The sequence below is a fragment of the Balaenoptera physalus genome, assembly GCF_965194825.1.
Source record: "Balaenoptera physalus genome assembly, chromosome: 4".
NCBI lineage: Eukaryota > Metazoa > Chordata > Mammalia > Artiodactyla > Balaenopteridae > Balaenoptera > Balaenoptera physalus.
In genome coordinates, this window is record NC_138891.1 from 80,281,289 (window position 1) to 80,294,091 (window position 12,803).

At 36.0% G+C, this 12,803-nt stretch overlaps 1 protein-coding gene and 1 pseudogene across 7 annotated transcripts in view; both read left to right on the forward strand.

The window, feature by feature from the left end:
• Positions 1–12,803, forward strand: part of GSK3B (glycogen synthase kinase 3 beta) — a 206,145-nt gene that overhangs the window by 19,015 nt on the left and 174,327 nt on the right. The window lies entirely within an intron of this gene.
• LOC309659879 (nuclear cap-binding protein subunit 2 pseudogene) lies at positions 4,264–5,423 on the forward strand (annotated as a pseudogene). Its single transcript has one exon. The product of its transcript is annotated as a nuclear cap-binding protein subunit 2 pseudogene (transcript).

Sequence of the window (12,803 nt, forward strand, 5' to 3'; positions counted from 1 at the left end):
CACAGGCTCAGTAGCTGTGGCACACGGGCTTAGTTGCTCTGTGGCATGTGGGATCTTCCTGGACCAGGGCTCGAACCCGTGTCCCTTGCATTGGCAAGCAGATTCTTAACCACTGCGCCACCAGGGAAGTCCCTAGTCAGTCTTTTTATACTAAATATTTTTCTCCTGAAAACTGTTTTCAGGCTAGTCTGTATGCAGTGACAGTTTGGTTTGTATTTGACCATTAGTTATTAAATGTTTAACTATGGTGGGCAAACCAGATTACTATGGAATGTGAAGATTTTTTTCTCCCAACTTGGATGTCTATAGTCTTGCTCAGTAGAGTTAAATAGTCTGAGGTGCCCTCTGAAAATTTGGAAAACTGTTTAGAGCCTTTCAAAACCACTAAGACTATTAACTGTGAATTGAGTTAAGCAGAGTATGGTATTTTTCTTCCTTCAGTTTTTATTACTCTTCAGTTCTGAGGAAGTGGGGGAGAGAGCCTCCCCACCACCCCCCTGAAAAATTTTTTTCTTTTCCTAAATTTTTATTTCCTGCTTTGAAATAGCCAAGATCTTTGGGGGCTCTAAGAACACCAGTTTTCACAGCTTGAGGCAGAGTGATTTTCATGGGAAACCTTTTCTTATAAAATAAGATACTCTTTGTCCTTGTCAGGACATTTTTAAAGGAACAGCTAGTAGCAGCACCTCACTACCTTGTCATTAACTAGGGTGAAGGAAGAGAAGAATGAGTCACAGTTTCATTCTTCTTCCTATTCTGCTTCTCTTCTCCCTTTCACTTTCCACTTAGCTCTTTATTGACACCGAAAAAGTTTGCCAATCCTGAGCTAGATCACTCTGTCTGATGGTGGTGATATTTTTTTATTCCTTCTGTTTTATTTGCTGGAGCTCTTCTATAAAAAAGAACTTCTTTACTTCAATCAATTGTATGATTATTCTGAGGAACAGTAGAATAAATGCTTGATTCTTTTCCTAGTATTTGATAGAGGTGGCCAGTGAGGATTTTGTTTGTTTGTTTTGTTTTCTTTAAGAATCAATATGAACCCCAGATTTTGGATATGTTTGTTATAATCCATTGTAGTTATTCTTTTTAATTCTCAAATTGTCTCATCTTTAGCTAGTGGGAGCCCCTTCATGTTGGCTCCTGTATTCCTCGAGAAAACCTCAATAATCTTTGGTAGCCCGGTTTTCCAGGATAAAAAGATGTTCCAGGCTCATCTTGTACATCACCTGTCTTGGATCTAGAACCAGTTATTTTTCTAAGGGGTTTTGATTCCTTTTAGTGTAAGATTATATTTAAAGACCATCATCTGAGTCTTTGTTGCTATGGTTGTGTTGTTTGTAGGCCCTTTTATTGGACAGAGCTAGGGGGTGTGGTGTGTCTATGTGTGTGATTTTTTTTTTTTGTGGTAAAATAAACAATGTAAAATTGACCATTTCTATTTTAAAGTGTACAATTCAGTGACATTAAGTACATTCACAGTATTGTTTATCGATCACCACTATCTAGTTCCTGAACTTTTTCATACTCCAAAAGGAAATCCTGTATTCATTAAGTGGTCACTCTGCATTCCTATCTCTCCCCAGACCCTGGCACTAATCTGCTTTCTGACGATGGATTTGCTTGTTCTGGATGGTTCATAAGTAGAATCATACAACATGTGGTCTTTGTGTCTGGCCTCTTTCACTCAGCATAGGTGTTTTCAAGGTTCATCCATGTTGTAGCATGTATCAGTACTCCATTCTTTCTTATGGCTGAATAACATTCCATTGTATGGATATACCACATTTTGTTTATTCAGTTGATGGATGTTTGGGTTGTTTCCAGATTTTGGCTATTGTGAATAGTGCTGTGGTGAATGTGTATGAATTTTTTTTGAACACTTGTCAGTTTTCTTGGGTGTTTACTGAGGAACTGCCAGTTTTCCACAGTGGGTGCCTCATTTTATATTTCCACCAGCAGTGTATGAGGGTTCTAATTTTTCCACATCTTCTCCAACACTTGTTATTTTCCATGTTTTGATAATGGCCATCCTAGTTGGTGTGAAGTGGTATCTCATTGTGATTTTGATTTGCATTTCCCTAATGACTAATGATGTTGAGCATCTTTTGATGGGCTTTTTGGCCATATGTATATCTTCTTTGGAGAAATGTCTATTCAACTCCTTTTCCCATTTTTTCTTTTTGTTGTTGGGTTGTAAGTCTTCTTTATATATTCTGGATACTAGACCCTTACCAGATACATGATTTGAACATACATTCTGCCATTGTGTGGGTAATCTTTTCACTCTCTTGACAGTGTACTTAGACGCACAGAAGTTTTAAATTTTGATGAAGTTGAATGTACCTGCTTCTTTCCTTCTCATGCTTTTGGTGTCATATCTGAAAAAGTATTCCCAAATCCAAAATCATGAAGTTTTACCCATATGTTTTCTTCTAAGGATTTTATATTTTATTTCTTATATTTAGGTCTCTGAACCATTTTTGAGTTAATTTTTATATATGGTGTGAAGTAAGGGTCCAGTTGTCCAAGTTCAATGTGTTGAAGAGCCTGTTCTTTTCCCATTGAAGTGTCTTGGCACCCTTGTTGATTATCAGTTGACTATAGAGATGCATGGGTTTATTTGTGGGCTCTCAGTTCTGTTCCATTGATCTGTATTTCTGTATTTATGTCAGTACTACACTGTCTTGATTACTCTAGCTTTGTAGTAAGTTTTGATACTGGGAAGTTTAGGTAGTCTAACTTAGTTTTTTAAAAAGATTATTTTGGCTATTCAGAATCCTTTTCAATTTCATTTGAATTTTAGAATCTTCTGTAGATTGCTTTGGGTAGTATTGACATTTTAATATTAAGTGTTCTGATCTATGAACATGGCATGTCTTTCCATTTATTTAAGTATTCTTTAATTTCTTTCAGTAACTTTTGTAGTTTTCAAGGCTTGTACCTCCTTGGTTAAATTTATTCATAAGTGGTATTTTATGCTATTAAATTGAAATTTTTAATGCTATTGTAAACTGAACTGTTTCTTAATCTTTTCAGAGTGTTCATTTGCTTAGTGTATAAAAACGTGAATGATTTTTGTGTTGATCTTATATTCTGCAACTTTGCTTAGTCTGTTGTATGATTATTTAAATGTGAAAATACACTAACACAACACTGTAAAGCAGCTATACTCCAATAAAAATTTTAAAAATAAATAAATAAAAATTTTAAAAAGTAAAAGAAAAGAAAATACACCATGAGTTCATACTAATATTTCTAAGTCTGATTTTGTTTCCAGTTTAAGGGTTTAGGATTATAAGATTTTCCCTTTAACTTTTTTAAGATTTATATTTATAGCTCTTTTCTTTTACGCTGAAAGTCTTGGAGAGTAATGAATTACTTGCCATGTTACTTATATATACATATGTGTATTAGTATTATTATTTTGAGCTTATTTTAGAAAATGGTTGCTGAAAACAATTGCCAGTTCCGCCACTGCCGGGGTGGCTTCGTTATTCTCACAGTGGCGGAGTCCTCGGCCACTTCTCTGCACTATGTCAGGTGGCTTCCTGAAGGCGCTGCGCAGCGACTCCTACGTCAAGCTGAGCCAGTACCGGGACCAGCACTTCTGGGTCTCATTACTTTAGAAAGTTCCACATCATAACCATCATGAATTACAAGCATCCTGCAAGATTCAAACAGTGAACGGATTCAACTTTTGCTGTTGTTTATCTCTGCAGTCTAAAGCCTATAGCTTCATTTAGGTAGTAGTAAGATACTGTCTTGTAGAATTTCTGCAGTGTTTCCTGAATGGGTGACAATGAAGAACAGGAAAAATTACTGAAGAAAAGCTGTACATTGTATGTTGGAAATCTTTCCTCTTATACAACTGAAGAACAAATCTATGAACTCTTTTTTTTTTTTCTTTTAAAGAACTTCACTTATTTATTTATTTATTTATTTATTTTTTGGCTGTGTTGGGTCCTCGCCTCTGTGCGAGGGCTCCCTTCAGTTGCGGCGAGCGGGGGCCACTCTTCATCGCGGTGCGCAGGCCTCTCACTATCGCGGCCTCTCCCGTTGCGGAGCGCAGGCTCCAGACGCACAGGCTCAGTAGTTGTGGCTCACGGGCTCAGCCGCTCCGCGGCATGTGGGATCTTCCCAGACCAGGGCCCGAACCCGTGTCCCCTGCATTGGCAGGCGGACTCCCAACCACTGCGCCACCAGGGAAGCCCCCAAATCTATGAACTCTTAAGCAAAAGTGGTGACATAAAGAAAATCATCATGGGCCTGGATAAAAATGAAGAAAACAGGGTTCTGCTTTGTGGAATACTATTCAAGACCAGATGCAGAAAATGCCATGCGGTACATAAATGGAACTTGTCCAGATGACCGGATCATTCGCACAGACTGGGACGCAGGCTTTAAGGAGGGCAGGCAGTATGGCCGTGGGTGTTCTGGGGGCCAGGTAGGAGATGAGTATCGTCAGGACTATGATGCTGGGAGAGGAGGCTATGGAAAACTGGCCCAAAACCAGTGAGTGGTGAGAGCCCCATCATGAAAAACTCACTCCTTTGGCCTGTTGAATTTGACTTGCGTTACCCAAGGTCTGCGAACCTGCCCATTTTTACCAAGCTTTAATCAATGTCTCTACTGAGCTGGAAGCCTCTTCATGGTTTTCCACTTAAAAATTATTAAAGGACAGAATCCAAAAGAATGCCTTTAATTCTGTAGTCTTAGCATCTTGGTCATGTGTCAGATTACCAGAATGATTTCAGTTACCAGGTCAAAAATTGTGTACCTTAGCAACAGACGTATAATGTTGATCTATCAGCCAAAACACACTTCTTTTAGGAAGATTGGAAAAAAATTTTTTAAGTGTTTACCATATTTGCATCTAAGTAGGTTCATGGTCTACCTTGGGGCCTGGAATTACTATTTTTAAAATTTTAAGTTTGCATGAGATAAAGTTTAATAAGTGGAGTTTTGCTATGTAATATAGCTTTACTCTAAATTAGGAATACATGTTTGATAACTGAATTTTTTTCTGTGTTGAATTTTAACCTCTAAAGGCAAATTTAAGAGTCAAGGGAACCTCCTAAATAGTTGGTAAGCCTTAGATAGTCGCAGGGGACACCACCTCTTATGTGCTTTATATATCAGGAAATTAGGTCAGGACTTGAAGGGTATTTTTACTAAACACATTTTTCAAAATATGTGTTTTAGATAACGCTAAGAAAACCAAGGGTCTGTATTACAGGGAACCTCAACTTCTGTAAGGGCAAGGGGGGACGCTGTCAGTAGGAAATGGGGAGGAAATATCAGGAGATGTGAGTTAAACCATTGCCTTGACATGATGAAGGTTGCTGTGAGAGCCATCAGATCTATTTTTTTCATTTTCAAACTGATCTTGGGAATTGAGTGGGGTTTGTTTTTTGTTTTTTGTTTTTAAATGAGCTTAAAGATCAAGAGAATGCTTAACAAAAACAAAATCAGAAATGCTTCCCTTGGGAAATGTTTTGGCTCCTTCTCATACTGAAGTCTGTCTTGTTTTTTCCCTAACTGTGCTGAGTTTCAGAGCCTGGGTAGTGAGCTGGTGGTCTCTACAGACAAGGGAGTCTGAAGGATTTATTTTGCATTTGTAAGGCAAGAGAATTTCTCTAATATAATGTGAACTATTGCTCATTTTAAACTGGTAGTCTAGTATAATTTTCCCTGACGTAAGTGATATTTTTTCATCTAGCAACAGAGTATCTCCTAATTTCCAGTAGTTTGTGAAGCTGGGGCTGAAGTATCTCAATGTGAACATCTTTCATGTTACAGTAAGTATGTTTTCTCAAACTTAAACTGGCTATTTGAACTTTAAAAGATATCTCTAAATTAGTTGTAAGTATTTAGGAAAACATTTGCAAATATCTAACTTAATGAGGACATACAATTCATTATTAAAATCTTTTGACGCTGTAGTTTGAATTAATGTATTTTATATTTTGCAGTAAAACGTAACTCAGATTTCTGTAGGCCTTAAAACCACAGACAGTGGTTCCTATTTGAATTGTCTTCTGTAACAGATTTCAATAAAATTGGACCAACTTAAAAAAAAAAAGAATTCTTACAAATTATACTAGGGATGTATAGTCAAACTACTGTTTTAAAATCATTTGAAATAATTGCTCTCTAAGCCACCCATTTGATATATAGTTTGGTTTATTCATTTTGCTGTCAATTTTTGGGAATAATCTGTTTTCATTTTGATTTACTTTTGATTACTTTTATAATTATGTAAAACATTTTCATGGTTCCAGAACCAAAACTACAATATGTAGTCAGAAAAATCTAGCCTCTATCCTCTCCTTCCCCCATAAGTGACCATTTTTATTAGTTTTTCATTGTTTACAAAAAATGTATATATACTTAGTCATATTTCTCTTTCTTTCTTAGATAAAACTTACACTTTATTTAGCACCTTGTATTTTTTTCTACTTAACAGAAATCCTGGAAATCACTCATGGTATAGGGAGCTCTTCCTTACTGCTTTTTAAACCTGCCTAACACTCTGATTTTTTAATTCAAGCAGTTCCATACTGATTACATTAATGTATTACATAGAGAAATTTTGATGGGACCAAGTTCCTGGTTCTTCTTCTGGCACTGAAACGTCAAAGTATTTTATTTTTTATTTATGGAATAAAGATATTATTTTACCACAAATACTCAAACAGTATAGAAGTGTATACAATAAAATTTGTAAAGTTGTCTCTGATTCCCATATGCTCAGTTTCCCTTTATTCCTATCTCCAGAAATTACTACTAGTAAGTTAGTTCAAGATATTTTTCTACGAGTGTATAGCATTTAATATACTACAGATAGTTTTTAAACAAAATGGGGATCATATCATGAATATTCTGTAACTTGATTTCTTCAATGTAATATTATCAATTGAGCTTTAAATTTGGATAATGAAAAAGATTCGTGAGTATAACTAAGACTTAAAAAATGATTTTGAGACTTTTTTTCTTCTCTTTCGTTAACACTAGTCAATAATATTTTTTTTGTGTGTGTGTATATAACTTACTAAGTTTTCTGTATTGTAATTTTTGCTCTAAAATCCAGAAAGTAGTGTGTGTAGCTCTATCCCTCTTTACTTTCTTCTTAGACTCAAACTTACATTTGGAAAGAAATTGAGAAAATTTTATTGTATTCTGTTGTGGCTTAACACTCACTAAAAGGAAATCTAAGTAAAGTCAGTATACCTGTTAACCACCAGTGAGCTCCATAAAAACAGGAAAAAACCTGCCTATCTTGTTTATCACTGGGTCCTTAGCACCTAGGACAGCGACTGGTTCCCTATTCTTCTTACTCTATTTGTTTTATTTTCACCATAAATTATAAATGGATCATGTTCTGTATCCTTTTTTCATTTGTTAATATATCATGGAAAGTTTCCTTGTCAATACTTAAGTATCTGCTTCATTCTTTTAAGTGAATGTATTAATGGAGATACTATATATTACATAATTAGGTGGTTTTAAAGACTTTAATTTGAACCCTCCTCACCCCCCCAGACTTTGGTACTAGTGTTCTGTTTTTAAAATATTAGAGGAAGATACTAAGTTGAGGATTATCTTAAAGTATATAACATAAGCAAATGTTTATGTAGAATGGCAGTGTGCATTAACGTGCTTTAAACAAATCTAATATATGAGTATTCTGATGATGAATATTAGAGTCATTCACTTCAAAATATTTTGATAAGCAATTCACATAATGAGAAATAAAAATAGTTAACATGTGAAAAAAGTGTTCAATTTAGTATAATTGGTGAAATACAAAAATAGAATGAGGCAAAATTGTACCCCTTCTTCCCCAGTGAAATTGGCAAAGATTACAAAGATCATATTTAGTTGGTGACAAGAGTTTTGGGAGTTGTATTGCAGAAGGAAAGTAAATTTATGTATTCTTTTTGGAGGGCAGTTTGGAGAGTTTCAGAAGTTCTAATTCTGGGACTTTAAGGAAAAAAATTAAGGCTATGCTCATAAATTTAGTTTTACATGAATGTTTATCAAAAATTTAATCCTGGGATTAATAACAGTAATACTACTTAAATAGTGCTTCATCCATGCCATACATTTATTTAATCCTTTCTACAATCCTATAGTATTTATACAGTAGGATTAAAAATGATGATGTACAAGAATATTTAACATAGAAATAAGTTCATGATAAGAATGAGTGAAAACAGCACATTGCAAAGGATTATGTGCAGTGTGATTGCATTAACTGCAACAAAATAGAGAAAACTGAGAATATTCTCCAAATGTTTATACTTACGCTTATAACCCTTTATTGTACAGTAATTATACAGTTATAATCCTGTTGTTCAAATATGTTACTTTTATTCTTTTTGCTATCTTAATTTTTCTAAGTTTTTCTACAGTGAACATATATTGTCTAACAAGAAACCTGTTATTTTTTAAAATGTTCTTTGATTTTGCAAAAGGGTTTGCTTCAGGATTCCTGAACAGTAAATTCTCTAAGTACCTTTAAAGTAGAAATCCATTAGTAACTAACTTTTGGTGAACACATAAAATAGGGATTAAAATGAAGTGTAGTCTTTGATTTCTGTTAATTTGATGGTGTTTTCTAGGGATTAGAAATGGAAAGAGTAGGAAGTTAAGTGAAGCATATAAAGTTTGAAGCCTGACAATGGCAAAATGACGAAGTCTTTTATATGTTAGTTTTGTGGTTGCTGGCAGTGAAGCTTTATCATAAATAAAAGAAAGAAAGAAGGAGGAAGGGGAGAAAGAAGGAAGGAAGGAAATAGAAAGGGACTTGCTATATTTTTGCTTGCTATATTTTCATGGTATTATAATCAGGTATTTTCTCTTTTCCAGTAGGAATTTAGTAATTCTTTTTTAAAAATTTTATTTCATTATATCTTTCATTTTATTATTTATTTATTTATTTATTTAATTTTGGCTGCGTTGGGTCTTTGTTGTTCCACGCGGACTTTCTCTAGTTGCGGCGGGCGGCAAGCGGGAGCTGCTCTTCGTTGAGATGCGCAGGCTTCTTATGGCAGTGGCTTCTCTTGTTGCGGAGCACGGGCTCTAGGCACGCGGGCTTCAGTAGTTGTGGCACGCGGGCTCAGTAGTTGTGGCTCGTGGGCTCTAGAGCTCAGGCTCAGTAGTTGTGGCGCATGGGCTTAGTTGCTCCACGGCATGTGGGATCTTCCCGGACCAGGGCTCGAACCCGTGTCCCTTGCATTGGCAGGCAGATTCTTAACCACTGCGCCACCAGGGAAGTCCAGTAATTCTTATAATTATTTTTTCTCCTCCTTAAAAATTGGTTTCTTTCAAATCTTCTGAGTCTTATAGTTTCAGTCTTGTTCCTACCCTTTTCAGGAATTAAGAAAATTAGTTCACCGGGTTGCTGCTTATGAATCTGATCTATGTAGGACTAGAACTTGTGCTAGTTTTACTTAGCTTCATCTTTAAGACCTTGTTAAAATGTTTTTCTCAGTCAGGCCTTCTTTGCCCCTTATTTTAAAAGTTGTAGCTGCTCCCCAATTCTGCACTTTCCATTTCCCTCCTCTGCAGTTTTTTTAAAATAATTAATTAATTAATTAATTTAGGACTGTGTTGGGTCTTCGTTTCTGTGTGAGGGCTTTCTTCTAGTTGTGGCAAGCAGGGGCCACTCTTCATCGCGGTGCATGGGCCTCTCACTATCGTGACCTCTCTTGTTGCGGAGCACAGGCTCCAGACGCGCAGGCTCAGTAATTGTGGCTCACCGGCCCAGTTGCTCCGCGGCCTGTGGGATCTTCCCAGACCAGGGCTCGAACCCATGTCCCCTGCATTGGCAGGCAGATTCTCAACCACTGTGCCACCAGGGAAGCCCTGCACTTTTTTTAAAAAACATTTATCACCTTGTTATATTTAATTTATTTTGTTTGTGTCTGCTCTTCCCTCCTCCCCTGTTTAAAATGAAAGTTACAGGGAGTGGGCAGATCTTTGTTTCTTTCCTGCCTTGTGTATTTCCAGAGTGCAAAGCAATGCCTGGATAATAGGATTTCAGTAAATATTTTTTGAACAGTGAATAGAGGGTACTCAGTATTTGTGGAATGATTGGATGTTTTATTTAGTTGATGGAGGTGAAATTCTAAGTGTTTACAGTTCAGGATTCCGTAGTTGTTTTGTATTGTGGTGTTTCATTGTCAGTCTAGTAATAGAATTAAATTTATTAACAAGTTGAAATTTCTGAATTTATTTCTAAATAATTCCAGAACAGGAATTATTCTTTATTAATTTAACTTTTATGATATTGTTTATTAACTTTTGCTAAGTGAATACCAAAAAGACTAATAAGTAGGGGAAAAACCTTTTAGCTTGCTGTGAGAGTCTGGCCTTTTTGGTCCTTGTGAGGGAGCTGGACTAAGGTTTAAGAGCTTTCTTGCTCTCTCTGACTTTGAGATTCATCCCAGGGATTTTGTGTTTTTAGTTATATTTCTTTGGAAATAACAAGTTGTGAGGAAATGAGATTGATGAAACTGCTGCATGATTGCTTTTTTGAAATCAAAACTGTTGTTGAATGTTAATTCGCACCACAGCTTTGTGTGAAGGCTTTCAGACTTGAGTGATAATGAGTCTCATTATTATAGAGTGTAAGATTTTCCAAGGTCTCCACATTTATTCATCCAGCACTTAAGGCCAACTATATGCTAGGCACTCTGTTAGACTACTGAGCATACAAAAGTCAGTGGGACAGATTCAGTAAAGAGGAGATAGTAAAAATGTTTGTTTCACAGGTGCTTCTCCTAGATGTGGGATTTCCCAAAAGCAGGAGAATTTATTTTCTTGGGTATTTTTGGTTTTGATTTCATTTAAATTGAAATAGAAAATGAGCCACTAACTAGTATTGAGATGTATGATCACAGCATAATTTTAATATCAATTTGCTATTGAGCTAGAGTTTATATGAATGTATATGTCTTTTTGAAGGTATTAACATTTATTGTCTTATACGTTTTACCTGCTTTATTCTTTTCACGTAGTCCTTATAACAACCCTGAGAGATAGGAATTATTGTCAGTATTTTACAAATAAGAAAAGTGAGTTTCAGAGAGCTTAAGTCATTTGCTTACGGTTCATAGCTTATAAGTCCTGGATTTTAAACCAGGCCTATTGATGCTGAAGTCCATAAACTTTTTATAACATTTCCCCAGAGGAATCTGGTTTTCTTTTTTTGGCGGGGTTGGGGGCACGTAGGTAATGTTAAATAACAAGATGTACTGAATTTGGAAGCTGTTCTGCAAATTTTGAGCCAGAGTATTTCAAAATAAAAATTCTCTTTTTTTCTTAATAAAAAATAAAATATATTCATTATGGCAAGAAATACAAGATTAGGGAGAAGAGAAAAGAAGAAAAGAAGAAAGGTAGCTGGGATGGGGAGAGCCATAGTCCTGTTGATCCACTGTTAACCTTTTGGTATACAGGTGATATTTAACGTAATATATTGATAGTTTGAATTCCAGAGTTTCTGAGACCTGGAGTCAAATCTGGGCTCTGCCATCTAATAGTTTTGTGATTTGAGATTTTCATGGTTTGGGGGCAAATTATTTATTTAAAATTTGCAAAGGAAAGAACTAAGGTTTGGAGAGGGCAGCCTACAACCATAAAGTTTTTTTTTTTTTTTTTTTTTTAAATAAATTTACTTATTTTTGGCTGTGTTGGGTCTTCGTTGCTGCACACGGGCTTTCTCTAGTTGCGGCGAGCAGGGGCTACTCTTCGTTGTGATGCACGGGCTTCCCATTGCGGTGGCTTCTCTTGTTGCAGAGCACAGGCTCTAGGTGCGCGGGCTTCAGTAGTTGTGGCACACGGGCTTAGTTGCTCCGTGGCATGTGGGATCTTCCCGGACCAGGGTTCGAACCCGTGTCCCCTGCATTGGCAGGAGGATTCTTAACCACTGCACCACCAGCGAAGTCCCTAACAACATTTTTAATAAAAATAATTATATTTTCCCAAATAAAAATATTGAGAAATTTTACATTTTTTGTAAATCTCTTTGCAAAGAGAATGAGAGTGAAAAAGGCATTGTTATGTTATGTGAAATATTATTGTTATGAAAATAGTTTAGGCCTCATGGGTCTCCTGAAAGGATCCAGAGATCTAGACTACACTTTGAGAACTGCTGACATAAATATTCAATTATATTTTCTTCTTGTATTTTTATGACCGAATTTAAATCTGGAATGAATTTGATTACTACCCTCCCACCACTCATTAGCCAACATCTTTTGAAAGTCCCATTTTCTTGTAAATCATTGACTGACTGCCTAGAATGAAGCTATAAACCTTTCCACCTTGCTCAGTTGTTACTGCCTGAGCTTAACTGTTGATTGAAAGCCCTAGTCTTAGCAATCTTTGCTTAATGTTGTATCTCTATTTTGGTATATTCTCTTAAGTTCCTGATGCATTCCCTCAACCCCAACTTTCAGTTTCACATATATTGTCCTAAAACTTAAAGATTTTTTATTTCTGTTGATGATTGTGGCATATTGCTCTGAAAAATAGTTTGCTCACCAATTATGAAAGTGATGTATAATCACTGTAGGAAATCTAAAATGTGCATAGAAGCATAAATGAGAAAAGAATATTTTGTCACTGTGAATATGCAGAGCACTGCAGACATGCTACTATTGCTGTCCTGTGGTGGAGGTTACTTCAGTATTGAAAAATGCTAGCAAGTTGAACTGTACGTAAATTCCTGCTCCATTCTTAATAAATTGTACATCTTTTGATGTGCTGCTTAGCTTCTTGGGATCCCTTGC